Source organism: Carassius auratus, chromosome 5 (assembly GCF_003368295.1).
Source record: "Carassius auratus strain Wakin chromosome 5, ASM336829v1, whole genome shotgun sequence".
Taxonomy (NCBI): Eukaryota; Metazoa; Chordata; class Actinopteri; order Cypriniformes; family Cyprinidae; genus Carassius; species Carassius auratus.
In genome coordinates, this window is record NC_039247.1 from 28273746 (window position 1) to 28290243 (window position 16498).

At 34.5% G+C, this 16498-nt stretch overlaps 1 pseudogene; it reads left to right on the top strand.

Annotated features, from left to right (window-relative positions):
- Positions 1–1465: 1465 nt before the first annotated feature.
- Positions 1466–2390, top strand: LOC113084623 (myosin light chain 4 pseudogene; annotated as a pseudogene).
- The last annotated feature ends 14108 nt before the right edge of the window (positions 2391–16498 follow it).

The following is a 16498-nucleotide window of genomic DNA, read 5'->3' on the forward strand; positions in this document are numbered from 1 at the left end:
TGCTGGATATGGCAATTTTGTGAAATGACAAAAATAAACATGTTGTATGCCTTAGCAGCTGATTAAATGCAAATTAGAAAAATAAGCTGTTCTGTTTTAGTTTGGCAAGCAGGTAATTGAATTGAGATTGAAACTGTTCTGATGGTTCTCTTTGCTAGATATAGCAATTTTGTGAAATGACAAAAATAAACATGTTTTAAACAGTGATAAATAGTGTATGTTTAATTTCACAATAAGAGTGTGATTAATCGCAGTTAATCGCACAAAAAGGGTGTGATTAATCGCGATTAAAATTTTTTATCTATTGACAGCGCTAATATATATATATATATATATATATATATATATATATATATATATATATATATATATATATAAATATATATAAGAAAAGGTAACAACATCGATCATAATTTGCATACCCATTTATATATATATATATATATATATATATATATATATATATATATATATATATATATATATATATATTTGATGTTGTTACCTTTTCTTATCAGTTTTGTCATCCCACAATCAACAAAGGGGTGGAGGCAGTGATGTGTGACAGCCCATAAGGATGGATAGTGATTCAGTGACATTTTGTAATTGGTGTGCAATACCAAAGGGCATGAAAATATGTGTCTGGGTTATTTTGGGTGCAGTGTAAACAAGTTTATGAATTTAATCCCATTTTAAACAATTTCTATCGAGTTTGAATTGAAGAACAATACATTAAGTTAAAATATCTGTGTATTGGTGTATGCTAGTCTAAAGCTAGTCTAAAGTGCTATGTGACTTCTTACATTTGTCTGCTGTAGGTGAAATGACAACTGAGGAACACCTGTCAAAATTCACAGTTACATTCCGTGTTAGCTCCACCTCCGTGTTACATTCCGTGTTAGCATTTTCTGTTTGTATAAACTCAAGATAGCCAAAACTAACACATTGTTGGGTACCTCCTTATGCCTCAGGTCTGAAATAGCTTTGTTGTAAAAGTCCAGCTGTCACACACTCCCAAAAAGTACAACATTAACTGTGGTTATATTTAGCCTTAGAATTGATCCTCAGATTAAACAAGACGCAGGTAACCAGATAGTTACAAATATTAAGTAAAGTTTACATTTAAAGTGAAGAATGACTTGTTTGGTGAGTGAAAATATGCTGACATGTATTCCATGTTTCAGAAATACAGGATTATTATTGAAAGCAATTAAGATGTTTTTTTTTTTTTTTTTTTTCATACAGGCATTGCTCATGAATCAGTTGTTCATTCTGTGTAAACCCAGAACACCAGCCAGGGCTTTGAGAGGAGTCTCTCTGTCACCATCAGTGGCAGCTGGGAACAATAGCTCATTGTTGACGCCCAGGTCTATTTTGGATTTCTTCCTTTTATAGTGTGTTACAGGACCTGCTTGTCGGCCCGATCTCTCCTCCCTGGGGTCAAATGATATAAAAGCTTTAACAGACAATCTGCCCTGAGTAGCTCCCTCCCATCCTATCTGAAGCTTCTGACTTCCCTGCTCATCCAGGAGGCTCTTCACATCATCACCATGGCTCCCAAGAAAGTTGAGTGCAAGAAGCCTGAACCCAAGAAGCCAGAACCCAAGAAGGAGGCTGCACCGGCCCCGACTGTCACCAAACCAGCTCCGCTGCCTGAACCTGAAGCCCCCAAAGAACCCCCATTTGATCCCAAGGCCGTCACGCTGGAGTACACCGCCGACCAGATTGAAGAGTTCAAAGAGGCATTTCAACTGTTCGACCGCACACCGAAAGGAGAAATGAAGATTACTTATGCCCAGTGCGGGGACGTGATGCGAGCTTTAGGCCAAAACCCAACCAACGCCGATGTGCTGAAAGTCCTGGGAAAACCTAGACCGGAGGAAATGAACTCCAAGCTGGTGGATTTTGAGACCTTCCTGCCAATGCTGCAGCATATCTCCCGCTCGAAGGATAAGGGCAACTTTGAGGATTTTGTGGAAGGACTGAGAGTTTTTGACAAGGAGGGCAATGGCACCATCATGGGTGCCGAGCTACGTCACGTTCTGGCCACGCTGGGTGAGCGGATGACAGAGGATGAGGTGGATCGACTGATGGCTGGACAAGAGGACACCAACGGTTGCATCAATTACTCTTCATTTGTCAAACATATTCTTTCGGGTTGAACTGGATTGTTAGGAGCTAACTGAATGGATGGTGTGGATTTTTATTCCTTGAAATATGTTGTTTTACAGTAATGTTTCATTTTAAATTTGAATGGTGTTAAACCTCAAATTGACATTTTAACATCCTCTTCAAAACTCTTTTCTATACATTATGACTACTGTGCACGCCTGTGTTTTGTAGATTTCGTCCAATGGCATATTTGTTCAATAAAATCAGATTAGCATGGCTTTTTTTCTCTTTCTCTCTTTTTTATGAGGGAGGTGCAGTATTGCCTTACATTGTACTCGTCACTCTTCAGTAATGGGTTAATATTCATCCAAAAAGAAAAAGAAGGGGTCGGATGCTGTCAAGCTCAAAACAAACAAACAAACAACAAAAGAAAATCTAACTTTTGTTATATGGCAAACCTTCTGAAGCCATACAATATCTTTGTGTAAGGAACAGATGGAAATTTAATTTGTTGCTGGAAGTAAATTAGCCCTTCTGCTGCAATTCTCATTCATGTTCACATAAATGCTCATGTGGCATATCAAGCCATGCCACACTAGGTTTAATATAAATGGCATTTGGTTACGAGACACACAAACACCAACAGTATTCATTGTAATTGTAATGGCACAATATTGTATTTGAAAGTAGTTGATAGTGACTTTATTATGAGCGAACTATTGCTTAAAGCTAAATTTTTAATGCAATCCATCGGTTGCACGGTAATGAGGCAACAAAACATGTTTTCACATCAAAACACTGCCCCAAACCACTACACATCTGACTTATCATATGTCTTTAACTGGTAAAAAAAAAAAAAAGAGAATGTTCAATTAATAATCACTTTTACCCACAAAAGTATTTCATCGTAATAAAACAAGTCTCTATGCTATTAGTACAATGACACATTCTTAATGAAGTTTTGATTCACTTCCATAGTGAATCACATTTAGCTCTGAGATGGAAGCAGTCTTGCTGAACATAACTCATGCAGCTATCCTGCATTTTTGAATCTGTGACCTTTTCCCATGCAGCCTGCAGAGTCTGGGCAGCTTTTTGAAGACACCTTGGGATTTGGCTTTGATGTGGTATGGAGCTTCTCTCTAGAAGAAGGCCAGGCAGGGGGACTGTGTACGTGCATCAATGTGAATGCATGCTATATAATCTCAGCTCAGGAGAGGCAGGTCTACCAGCCATGTACTTAGGAAATTCAGTTATCTATGGATTGTAGGGAGGGTGGTTTAGAGAGAGAGCACTTGAAAGAGTGGCCAAGAGCACAGAAGAGGGACAGGGGTGATCTTTAAACACCATCCTCCTGTCATCAGGCTGACAGCTGCCCCGGGTCTCCCATCTGTGATCCCTGGTGTCAGGCTCACACTTGGCTTAGCCTGTGTGGCAGCACATAAACATGAATTTCACACCTTTGGATGCAAACGTGACGGTGCAAGAGACTTCTGTGCTTCACCGATGCTGCTCAACAGGACCCAACGTTACTGTGATGTAATCCGGCCCTGAATCGGAGTCTGTCCAGGATGTTCTTAATGGGTTGGAGAAGCGGCGCTCATTTATATACATCAGTTTGCAAAGATGTTGAATGGAATGCAAATTGCCAGATAGCTTAATGAGCTGGTTTATGAAAATTTAGTGTTAATAGTGGTACAGGAAAGTGGAAAATATGACCCATATGACTTTCTGTATGAAACAGACAAAAAAATAAATAAAGATAAAAATAAAATAAAAATAGGTAGTGAATTCAATGTGCTTATCTGGTCTTTTCATTTTTCAGTCGGGGGAAGAAAAAGAATACTAATAAATACATCAACTGCTCCATGGAAAACAGAAGCTTTACATAACTACAAGAGACTTTAATGGAGAACTGAAGTCAGGAAAGGCCTAACTGCCTCACGTTTTTTCTTCTCCAGAGTTTTACTGGGACTTGTCGAGAAGACCCAAGACAATCTCATGGCAATTCCTAGCTATTACATCTTGCCAAATTGTTTTACGGTGTATGTTTTTTTTTTTTTTTGTATTTTTTTTTTTTTTTTTGTATGATCTGCTCACTCCCTAATGATGGCTATGTTGAAGGGTGGTCCCTCATCCTTACTCTTTTTCGAAAAACTATGTTTTTTTGCAACTCACATTGTACAAATGTACACATTCATATCAGTTTACAAAACCTCAGAGGACGAAAACAAATCATTTGCACATACATATGGTAATTGGTTTGAATCTCTGAAACATTTACAATATCACATTACATACTGGATCTCTTTCCATCCCATTCACAATTAGAATGATGTTCACAAAACACAAATCTTAAACGGAAATACACATAAACTTGTGTTCATTTGAAAAGTCAATAAAGCAATTTAAACATGAATTACGCAATATTTTATTAGATTAAATAAATAGAAAGAACTGAATATGAGAACTGAATGTCATGACAAACATTCTGATGTAATAAAGCACCATGATATCAATCAACGTGATATGGTTTTTGGAGTAAATCTATTGATGATGATAACGTAATATGTTGTTAACTGTAATTAATAAAAAATAAATAAAAAAAAAAACAGCAGCAATCAGAAATCCGCCTCGTTTTAGAGTGATTTCAGTGATACCAAACCACTCTTTTGTGCATCATAGTCAAGCACAAGCAAAGTTTAAGTATTTGAAATTGCAAACTAGTTATGAAAGCTTCAGTGGAGCATAAGATATCATTGAATAACAGCTGTCTATTGCTCAAAGAAATCTTTCAAAGGTTCTCTTTGACAATGGAAATTTGTAGTTTACACCTTATTTGGATAGTCCACTTCAGATATTCTACTAGCTACAATACAAGTAGCTTTGCAACTCCATGTGGATTAACTCTCATTAGAGTGTTAAGAGAGGCTCTTAGGTTAGTGTTAGTAGAATAAGCTGACACGCAGTTGAAAAGTTGCAAATAGTCAGTAGAATATAATGGTTCTGTTGAGGAACCATCACCTGGATATCACGCAGTCTACAAATACTCTAATTACTGCTAGTTGAAATAGAGTTGCAAAGTTACTTATTGTTGGTAGAATGTATAACAAGGACTTTCAAAATGAAGTGTTATTTCAATTCCAAAAAAGAGAGAGGAAAGTTTGAATATTGTGTAATGCACATTCATAAGCTAGCTCTCCAAATCAAATTTATCTTGTGCTTGATGTTTACTGTACAGTAGCAAGGATGACATTTATCATTTCTCTATAGAGCTTTATTGCTTCAAAGATATAAAAGACATTGACTGTTTCCATGGAAACTATCAGTAAGTAAGAGAACTTTATTTCCTGTGTATCAAAAGTAGAATTGAACATTCATAATGTGGTACGTGGTTGCAGAGGCTTAGCAGTCTTCCATTCACACTTTTAAACCACTGACAGTGCTGCATATGTTGCAACTGTCCTGACAGGGCTGCTGGTGAAGAAACAGAGTTGCTGATTAAATTAATGGTCAGGCTGGAGTGAGACATTGGTGTTTCATAGATAGGTGATCGAGAGCAGTTATGATACATTTTTCATCATTAACATATCCTTTTTCATAAACAAGTGAAAATTTGCTGAAAATATGCTTACCACCAGGCAATTCAAGATGTAGATGAGTTTGTTTCTTCATCAGATTTTGAGAAATGTTGCATCCCATCACTTGCTCACCAATGGATCCTCTGAAGTGAATGGGTGCCATCAGAATGAGAGTCCAAACAGCTGATAAAAACATCACAATAATCCACAAGTAATCCATAGCACTCCAGTCCATCAGTTAACATCTTGTAAAGTCAAACACTGTGTGTCTGTAATAAAATAAATCAATCATTACAATGTTTTTAATGTCAAACTGTTGCTTCCAACTAAGATATCAGTCCTTAATACATACTGCACGTCCTGATTTTGCTGAGTTAGATGTGTTCCTAGGTCAACATATTTTGTTGACCCTGGAACAACATTTTACTCCAAAAATATATTCTTGACCATATCCCTACACCTAAACCTAACCCTAACCATGAGTAATCCCTAAAATCAGAGGAAATGATAGATGAATGACACTGACGTACAAGCACCAAACACTGATTTTAAGCATAAACTTCACAAAATCTATAAACTGATTCTTCAAATCTGTTTGGTTAATCACAATGTGTAAAAATCACAACTTGGTAAAATCAGGTTCTGCCATGCGTATTAACTCTTCCTCCAGTAAAAAAGTAATCCGGTCTGAATCAGGAGATACATATTACATTCAATCCACCTGGATTTGTAAAATGAAAGTTAACTCAAGACTACATATTTTTTGTTTTGTTGTGGTTTGCATAGGACTTGATTGAGGGAGTAAATGTTTAGTAGTAGTAGTAGTAGTAGTAGTAGTAGTATTTATGTGTTTTCAGGGGTCTCATTTATAAACGTTGCGTATGCACATAATAGGCATAGAAACTGCATACGCATTTTCTTACGCACATATCTGGATTTATAAAAAAAAAAAAACTTGGCATAAATATGTATGCTCTGTACGGACATTATAAACCATGCATACAAACTCTTTTTCATGGAGTGAGAATTAATATTTTCATGTCGATATACACATTTACATTAAACTATTCCACTTGCATTAAAGAGATTAACACTGAAATTACATAATTTTACAAACAACATAATTACATAATTTCATTCACAATAAACAATTTTCCTGTAACATGTTATTTTTATTAAAGCGAGGAGTGCTATAGGTGCACAATAATTAATCTTTAAACTAAACTACAGACCACATGTTATGAGAAATATTTTAGCGAGAACAATGATCGATGATGCTCACTTACTGCGATATTATGGCGGACACTGCTGGATTACTGTACAGCCACAGCTGCACGGAGGTGTTAATGTCATGTAAAGTCATCTCTACAAAAAAAAAATTCCACTATATTTGAAGGACATAACTAGGAGAAAACGGTAAGATTTGCATGTTTCCTTTTTACAATACTTTGTCAGTGACGTGCCGAATCAGACAATACACTGCAATACGTTTATCTGTTTCCACTAAAATAGCTAAAATATGTTTATCTCATTAGCAGAACTGCATAAATTTAATTTGAAATCGAAATTCTATTTGGCCAGTGTAAAGGAATGAGGTCATCTAAAATATCTGAGAACTATTTGAAACCATTTTGTTTTTATGGATATTTTCATGTATTTATTCTACAGCAAAGCAGGGATACTATTTCCCTACTGTCTCTGTGTTAAACATGGTGTCACGTGAATGGGAATTCACATGTAAATGATATGCAGATGAGGTAATGCACAGTAAAAAAAAAAGGCGTTGTAAGCTCCATATATGGTGATTTTGGTGAGTAGATGAGGTGGAAATGCACATACGCACAATCTTCCACTGACTGGGATTTATAAAGAGATTTTTGCGCAGGTTCTGGCATGCGCATGGTTTTATAAATCTGAAAACTTTTGGCCGTACGCACAATCTAGCTTTTGTGCCTACGTAAAATTTTAGGATGAAATCTACGGAGAGTTTTATAAATGAGACCCCAGGTCTTTTTAGAACGTGAGTATTTGTAATTGTATTTTATTTTATATTATTAAAACTGTATTTAAGAACCATCACAATGGAATCTTAAGAACATTAATAACTAAATGGTTTACAAAGTAAGGACTTTACAAGGTTGCACAGCTGAAAACACATTGTGAAGAAACAGATACTCTTGAGAGTGCAAGCACAGATATGAAAGCTTCACAAACCTCTTCACCTGTGCTGTTCTCTACATAGACCACTAAAACTTTCTTACAGACCTTTCAGAGCAGCCCATGTAAGTGCATTTACACACAAATCAATTGCAGGAAACAAAGTTTAACTCACCCAAACATTCAGACAAAATGCCTTATGTGGTCTTATCATCATTACTATTTTTTCCTACCTTGGTGATTGTCATGACAACGGCTTAAACTATCTAAAGACAGCTGCTTTTTCTCTTTCTCTCAGAGTATATTCTGCTTTGTTGTATAGAGCATATGTTCCTTCCAGCAATAAATTCTAAATTGTGAGGTTAAGCCATACGGCACAAAATTAGATTGCAGTAACATGTTTTTCCTTTAATGTTAAGAAATGCCTCTTAGCAGCAAAGAGCAAAATACAAAACAGAGATAATGGTCTGCAACCATTTTACTAAGTCTTTAATTGGCCTCAGGCACACAGAGGATGTTATGAAAGGTGCTCAATACACATTTCCACTCCTGGAAAATGAAAGAGAAAAACCATCCCGAGGGCAGAGAAACAGAAGGCAACTAATTCAAAGGTATTAGTAAAAGAAATTGCTATTAATTTAGAGTTCAAGAAATAAAATATAATAAATCCCGCTAATCCAAAAAAAAAAAAAAAAGGTTTATGGGATGCAAGTGCATTAATTAGTCTGTGAAACTTATTATAATTTTTTCAAGTGACATGAGTGCACAAGGTAGTTTTAGTCCTGAATATGAGCAAAACTTCAGCTTTATGCACATACAGAAGCTGCAATGAGCAATTTTATTTTATAAAACTGTTTAATGACACATTATAATGCAGTGTGTATATAGTGACATTTACACTAAGATGTTATGCACAAGTGGTGAGAATCACAATATAATAATACAGAATATAATGTATAATGAATAGTAAGCTGCATGCAGTTATACTATTCTTATTATTAGAATAAAATGCAATATATGTAACACAGACACTGTAACATATCAATCTAAAAATCATCAATTGGAAATTAATGTATTATTAATGTTCTCCTTCATTGTCTGCCAACAATAAACAAATAATATGCTAAATGAAGCTTACTAAGAATGTCAGAAGTGGAGATGGAATTCAGGTGGAGGTCCTGTCTGAATAGAGAGAGAGAGAGAGAGAGAGAGAGAGAGAGAAAGAAAGAAAAACCTTCAAATTAATTTGTGTATTTCTCCCCTAAAATAAGTATTCAAACAAGTGCATTATTAAAATATAGTGTAGTGTGAATTAAATGTAATAAATCATACATAATGTGGATTCATGTATTGTAGAGGAAAACAATCTGCAGGCATGCCCTTCGGCTGCCAGATTCAGACAAACAGAATACATGAGAGAATGGTTTATTAATCACCATTTTAAACTGAAATGATCAAACAGTTACTCATGCACAATCCATTTATGTAGTTCACAAACCAACAATAATTGGCTCCCTTGTTTCCTTTTTCTTTGTCTTTGGGGTTGTCTACAATGTATACTGCCAAGCAATTTAATTGGTTTATTCTAAATAATTACATGATGTGCTATTTAATATTTCATAAATTATTCACATATTATTCACAAATCAACATTATGATAAAATATATAAAATATTATTATTTTAAAATCATTGTATAGATCATTCTAATATGTCATTAGTGTGATAGATGAGAAAAGTATTGATTAGACATTACATAAAGTGTATGAAATACAGTATAAGTATACACATATTTTGATTCAACATTGCATTTTTATTCATTTTTTTATTTTATTTTTTGATATAATACTCAGATATAATAAGCAGTATTAGTATTTGATATAATTTTTGATATAATAAGCAGTATTATGTATACTATTTGAGGGATGAGGAAAGGCCACAAGGAAAAGTTGAGGAAGGTAAAAATAATATTTTTTGAGTCCAAACATTGAATTTTGAATTAAATCTGAGTATTCATATAAAAGACATGACCCTGTCAGGAGCTTATTTATTAATTTTATTTTTTCCCAGCAGACGCCCTGTTGAAAATCCAATTAGGACAGCAAGGCCAGATTGTGAAAGTCGCACTGTTATTACCAAAAAAAAAAAATAAATAAATAAAAAAAAAACATTGGCTTACCTGTTAATGTTTGAACACAAACACAATAAATTGCATGCCAGCTAAAGGGATCACAGTTCAAGAACCTTTTGAAAAACAGGCCTAATTATGGTCACTTTTTGAAAGAAGACAGAACTTATTTAAGTCATAAAGAAAAACAGTTTAAACAAAACATTATATATATATATATATATATATATATATATATATATATATATATATATATATATATATATATATATATATATATATATATTTACATTACATTTACATTTATTCATTTAGCAGACGCTTTTATCCAAAGTGACTTACAGATGAAGACAGTGGAAGCAATCAAAACCAACAAAAAGAGCAATGATATATAAGTGCTATAACAAGTCTCAGTTAGGTTAACACAGTACGTAGCATGGGTTTTTAACTAATATAATAAATAAAAAGAAAACAGATAGAATAAAAAAATAAAAGAATAGAGCAAGCTAGTTAGAGGTCTTTACACATACACACATACATACATATAAAATTGCATAATAAATGAAAAGAAAATATAATACAAAAAGATTAGAAAGGTAGTTAGATTAAAGAATAGAATTAGAATAGTGAGTGTTAAAGTTAGAGGGTCAAATAAAGATGGAAGAGATGTGTTTTAAGCCGATTCTTGAAGATGGCTAAGGACTCAGCTGCTCGGATTGAGTTGGGGAGTTCATTCCACCAGAAGGGAACATTTAATGTAAGAAAGTAATGAATAAAATAAAACAAAACACCAAAAGCAATACAACAATTCATTAAAGAAAGACAGTCTTGAATAAATGTGACTTAATCAACTTTTTAAAATCACCCAACGTTGGTGCATTTCTGACGTGCAGAGGAAGTACATTCCATAGCTTAGGTGCTTTATATGAAAAGGCTCTTTCCCCCATGGTCTTTAGCTTACATGATGGCTGGTGAAGTGAAAGAGAGTTAGATGAGCGAAGAGAGCGTGATGGAATATAAGGACTGATGAGTTCACAAAGATACTCAGGTAAAAAGTAGAGGTCAAATATTATGTTTTGATGCAACTCATCTGCACATAGCTTACATCTCTGCACATCATCTGTCTAGCAGTCCTTATAGCATCGCTATATATATTATATTTCATTAATGGTATTTAACTCTTCATATTTTTTTCTCTTTATTTTTTTTTCTTCAGATATTTCATTATTTGTATTTAATTTCTCGCTTTCTCTCTCTCTCTCTCTTTTTTTTTTTTTTTTTTGCAGTCTAAAAAGAGTATGCCAGACCTACATTTCACTGCTTGTTGTATGTCATATAACTTCAATGTGACAAATAAAATCTTGAATCTTATGTTGTGTAATAAATATAAAACACACATAAATAGTCAACTATTGCTTTGATGCACATGAATTAATGGAACTAATTTAATTAGTTGGTCAAGTGATTATTATATTATTGGTATCATGTCAGTGGAAAGTCTGGATCTCTGAGCAGTGAAAGCTCTTAGCTCAGTCATTCAGCATGACGATAAGGCAGCCTGAGGCAGTAGCTCTTCCTCCTCGTTGTGGTGAAAGCTAATTGGCAGCAGATCGCTTGGACATCATCCGTCATCGGCTGAACCAAAACACTATCTGCTGAGACCAAACAAACCCAAGTGACCCTTCAACATGTAATTAAGGCCCAAAAGTTTTAAACAAGTGAATAAAAAGCATAATGGCACACAGGAAAATTAAAAGGGAAGATTAAAAAATGCAATTAAGCAATGTAAATTCCCTGCATGTTACTGCATTTAAATACTATATTAATTCATTGTTTTTGATGTTAGTTATATAATTTTGCATTGATTGTTAAATCTTATGTTCCTAAATATAACTATAATCTACAACTTTTGCCTAAGTGAACTCTTAATTTTCTGCTTATTAATAGCTATAAGGTAGTTGTCAAGTTTAGCTATGGAGTAGGGGTTCTAAAATGCTCTTGCAGAATAAGGCATTAAAATGTGGTTTATAAGTCCTAATAACAGCTAATATACTAGTAATAATGTTACAATTACAAACCCGATCCAAAAAAGGAAAACTGTACAAATTGTGAATAAAAACAAAATGCAATGATTTGGAAGTTTCAAATTTCAATATTTTATTCAGAATACAACATAGATGACATAGCAAATGTCTAAACCTAGAAAATGTATAATTTAAGGGAAAAATACGTTGATTTTTGGCATCAACACATCTAAAAAAAATTTGGGACAAGGCCATGTTTACCACTGTGTGGCATCCCCTCTTCTTTTTATAACAGTCTGCAAATGTCTGGGGACTGAGGAGACAATTTGTTCAAGTTTAGGAATAGGAATGTTGTCCCATTCTTGTCTACTACAGGCTTCTAGTTGCTCAACTGTCTTAGGTCTTTTTTTTTGTCGCATCTTCCTCTTTATGATATGCCAAATGTTTTCTATGGGTGAATGATCTGGACTGCAGGCTGGTCATTTCAGTACCCAGATCCTTCTTCTAAGCATCCTTCTGATGTTGTAATTAATGCAGTATGTGGTCTGGCATTGTCATGTTGGAAAACACAAGGTCTTCCCTAAAAGAGACGATGTCTGGATGGGAGCATATGTTGTTCTAGAACTTGGATATACCTTTCAGCATTGATGGTGCCTTTCCAGATGTGTAAGCTTCCCATCACACACACACACTCATGCAACCCCATACCATCAGAGATGCAGGCTTCTGAACTGAACACTGATAACAACTTGGGTTGTCCTTGTCCTCTTTAGTCCGGATGATATGGTGTCCCAGTTTTACAAAAAATAACTTTTTGATTAGTCTGACTACAGAACAGTTTTCCACTTTGCCACAGTCCATTTTAAATGAGCCTTGGCCCAGAGAAAACGCCTGTGCTTCGGGATCATGTTTAGATATGGCTTCTTTTTGACCTGTAGAGTTTTAGCCGGCAACAGAGAATGGCATGGTGGATTGTGTTCACTGACAATGTTTTCTGGAAGTATTCCTGAGCCCATGTTGTGATTTCCATTACAGTAGCGTTCCTGTATGTGATGCAGTGCCGTCTAAGGGCCCGAAGATCATGGGGATCAAGTATGGTTTTCTGGCCTTGACCCTTGCACACAGAGATTATTCCAGGTTATCTGAATGTTTGGATGACATTATGGACTGCAGATTATGATAACTTCAAACTCTTTGCAATTTTTCTCTGAGAAACTCCTTTCTGATATTGCTCCATTATTTTTTGCCACAGCATTGGTGGAATTGGTGATCCTCTGCCCATCTTGACTTCTGAGACACTGCCACTCTGAGAGGCTCTTTTTATACCCAATCATGTTGCCAGTTGACCTAATAAGTTGCAAATTGGTCCTCCAGCTGTTCCTTATATGTAAATTTTAACTTTTCCGGCCTCTTATTGCAACCTGTCCCAACTTTTTTTTTGAATGTGTAGCTCTCATGAAATCCAAAATGATGTTTTTGTGACATATCAGGACACAACTCTGTATAATGACATGGGTATGACACAGGTATTACAAGGACTTGGTGACTTATGAGGACATAACCCATGTCTCCATTTTTCAAAACGCTTATAAATCATACAGAATGAGTTTTTTTTTTGAGAAAGTAAAAATGCACAAAGTTTCCTGTGAGGGTTAGGGCTAGGGGTAGGGTTGGTGAAGGGCGATAGAATATACAGTTTGTACAGTATAAAAACCATTACGCCTATGGGATGAACACACTTTACACAAAAACAAACAAACGTGTGTGTGTGTGTGTGTGTGTGTGTGTGTGTGTGTGTGTGTGTGTGTGTGTGTGTGTGGCATTGCACTCCTTCTGTATATTATTGTATTTATTCACCATCCAAACTTAAATGATTGTATTTCATGAACGCTTTGGAATACAGACATAAAGTCTATTTTTAAAGAAGGAAATAATTAGGTTATTGCTGCAATGAAACCATTTATATATATATATATATATATATATATATATATATATATATATATATATATATATATATATATATATATATATAATATTTGAAAATATTTTATGATTCCAGCAAACCCATCATTTCATCACAATTTCACCATAAAGTTAGGCACATCAACCATTACTCCTTCAAAAACAGCTAAAAGCCTTGGAGTTATGATTGATGATCAGCTGACTTTCTCAGACCGCATTGCTAAAACTGCAGATTTGCTTTATTCAACATCAAGAAGATCAAGCCCTTTCTTTCGGATCATGCTGCACAACTCCTTGTTCAAGCTCTTGTTCTGTCCAGGCTGGACTATTGCAATGCCCTCTTGGCAGGTCTTCCAGCCAATTCTATCAAACCTTTACAATTAATTCAGAACGCGGCAGCAAGGTACATTTTTAATGAGCCAAGAAGAATTCACGTCACACCTCTGTTTATCAATTTGCACTGGCTTCCAATAGCTGCTCGCTATTGTTTGCCTACAAAACTACCACTGGCTCTGCACCCATTTACCTAAATTTGTTACTTCAGACTTATGTGCCCTCTAGAAGCTTGCGTTCTACAAGTGAACGTCGCTTGATTGTGCCATCCCAAAGAAGCACAAAGTCACTTTTATGGACTTTTAAATTAAATGTTCCCTCCTGGTGGAATGAACTCAATCCGAGCAGCTGAGTCCTTAGCCATCTTCAATAATTGGCTTAAAACACATCTCTTCCATCTTTATTTGACCCTCTAACTTTATCACTCACTAATCTAATTATATTCTTAAAAAAAAAAAAAAAAAAAGAATAATGTAAAAATGTAATGTAAATGAATCTACTTTGTATTTTTTTAATTGTTATAATAAATCAAAATTATATGTCTAGTTAAGTTGCATTCCAAATTTGAAATTGATATAACAAAAAAATACAAAATCCACAAGGTGACACCCAGACCCCAAACTCCACTGATTTATTTATTTATTTTTGATGCAATTTTTTTCACAAAGGTATGTCACAATGTATGTATATTTATATATATGCATATATATTGAGACATTGAGATATTTCTGACACTGTGTATTTTGTCAAGATTATCTAATATTGTAGTACATTTTGTAATATGGCATTTGGCACCACCCACCAGGGGGAGGAGGCTGTTAAACATTTTTAAAGTACCATTTCCATGGTAACGCAATGTCCAATTTCAATACTGGAATGAGAGGATACATTCTGAGTGTTTACCATGAATTTAAGTTAATTCTCAGAAAATGTAAAATGGTTTTCGAGTTAAGTTTCAGCGACCATATAGATATTAAGCTGACTGATTTACTGAATGATAGATTTGTTCTTTTTACATAATTTAGATTGGATATTAAGTGGTGATCTTTAAAAAGTAACAATTAAAAAGTCCACATTATTTTTATATCTAATATACTAGTATATTAAAGAAGCATTTCATTGTTAAAAACACTAAGCAACAGTATACTAAGCAACAGTTTTCAATAAAATGACAGATCTGTTTAAAGTCAGGCACTGCTCTCAGACCATAAACAATGATAAACCAGATCCATTATTTATCATCCCTACCGAGCCTTAAATCAACATCAGCATGATTGAGGAAATAGATTTTTTTATCAAATAAGCAGCAGTTCATCACCTCACATTTCCAGGCTTGTGTTTGTCTGTGGGGTAGCTGCCAACAGGGAACAACTTCTAGGGAGAAGAGCAGGTCAAGGGGTCGCCATTCCACTTATGTCTGCATGTAATACTGAATAAATTGGCCCACAAAGAGAAGAGCAGGTCTGTGTTTTTTTTTTTTTTTTTTAGTTTTTTTTTTTTTTTTTGCAGTTTTTTTACAGCAGGATTCAAGCCATTCTTGTTTTAAATCTGGTCTTCATGTCACAGTGAGTGAAAGGCTATTGTTTGGACGGCTAAATGAGATTCACATGAGAGGAATATTGAAGATGAAGCATAGTATTACCGCATATGTTTATCAGACATTTTTCCCAAATTTAGTGTAACTGATTGACATATAGAGCTGGTTTTATGCTTGTTTCTATTTTTATTTTTTTATTTTATTTTTTTATGCCCAACATTTCTGTTCCACATTGTGGTGTTGAAAGTGAATTATAAATAAATAAAGAGTTGAGAGTTTGAGTTTAGCTAGTTGTGGTACAATCTTCAAGTTTGGACAAAATGTATAATTTGGGAATATCTCCCTTTTTATTATGTATCTAAATTGTATCTTTTTTTACAGAAATGACAATTCAGAGAAATGTAAAGAAACGTGTAAAGAAACAAATAAATAAATAATTAGTGATGAAACAATTTTGACTAAGAAATTGCTAGTAAATTTCTCAAATAATTACAAAGCAATGACAATTAACACAAAATACTGAAAACACAACAATAATATTCTTTACTTACAACTTTGAAAAATCGTATTCGAGTTGTTATAATTTCCCAAAAAATGATACAGGTGTGATATACCATTAAATATTGTTTCATCTGTGGCTATTCTGGTCTAATCCAGCAAAG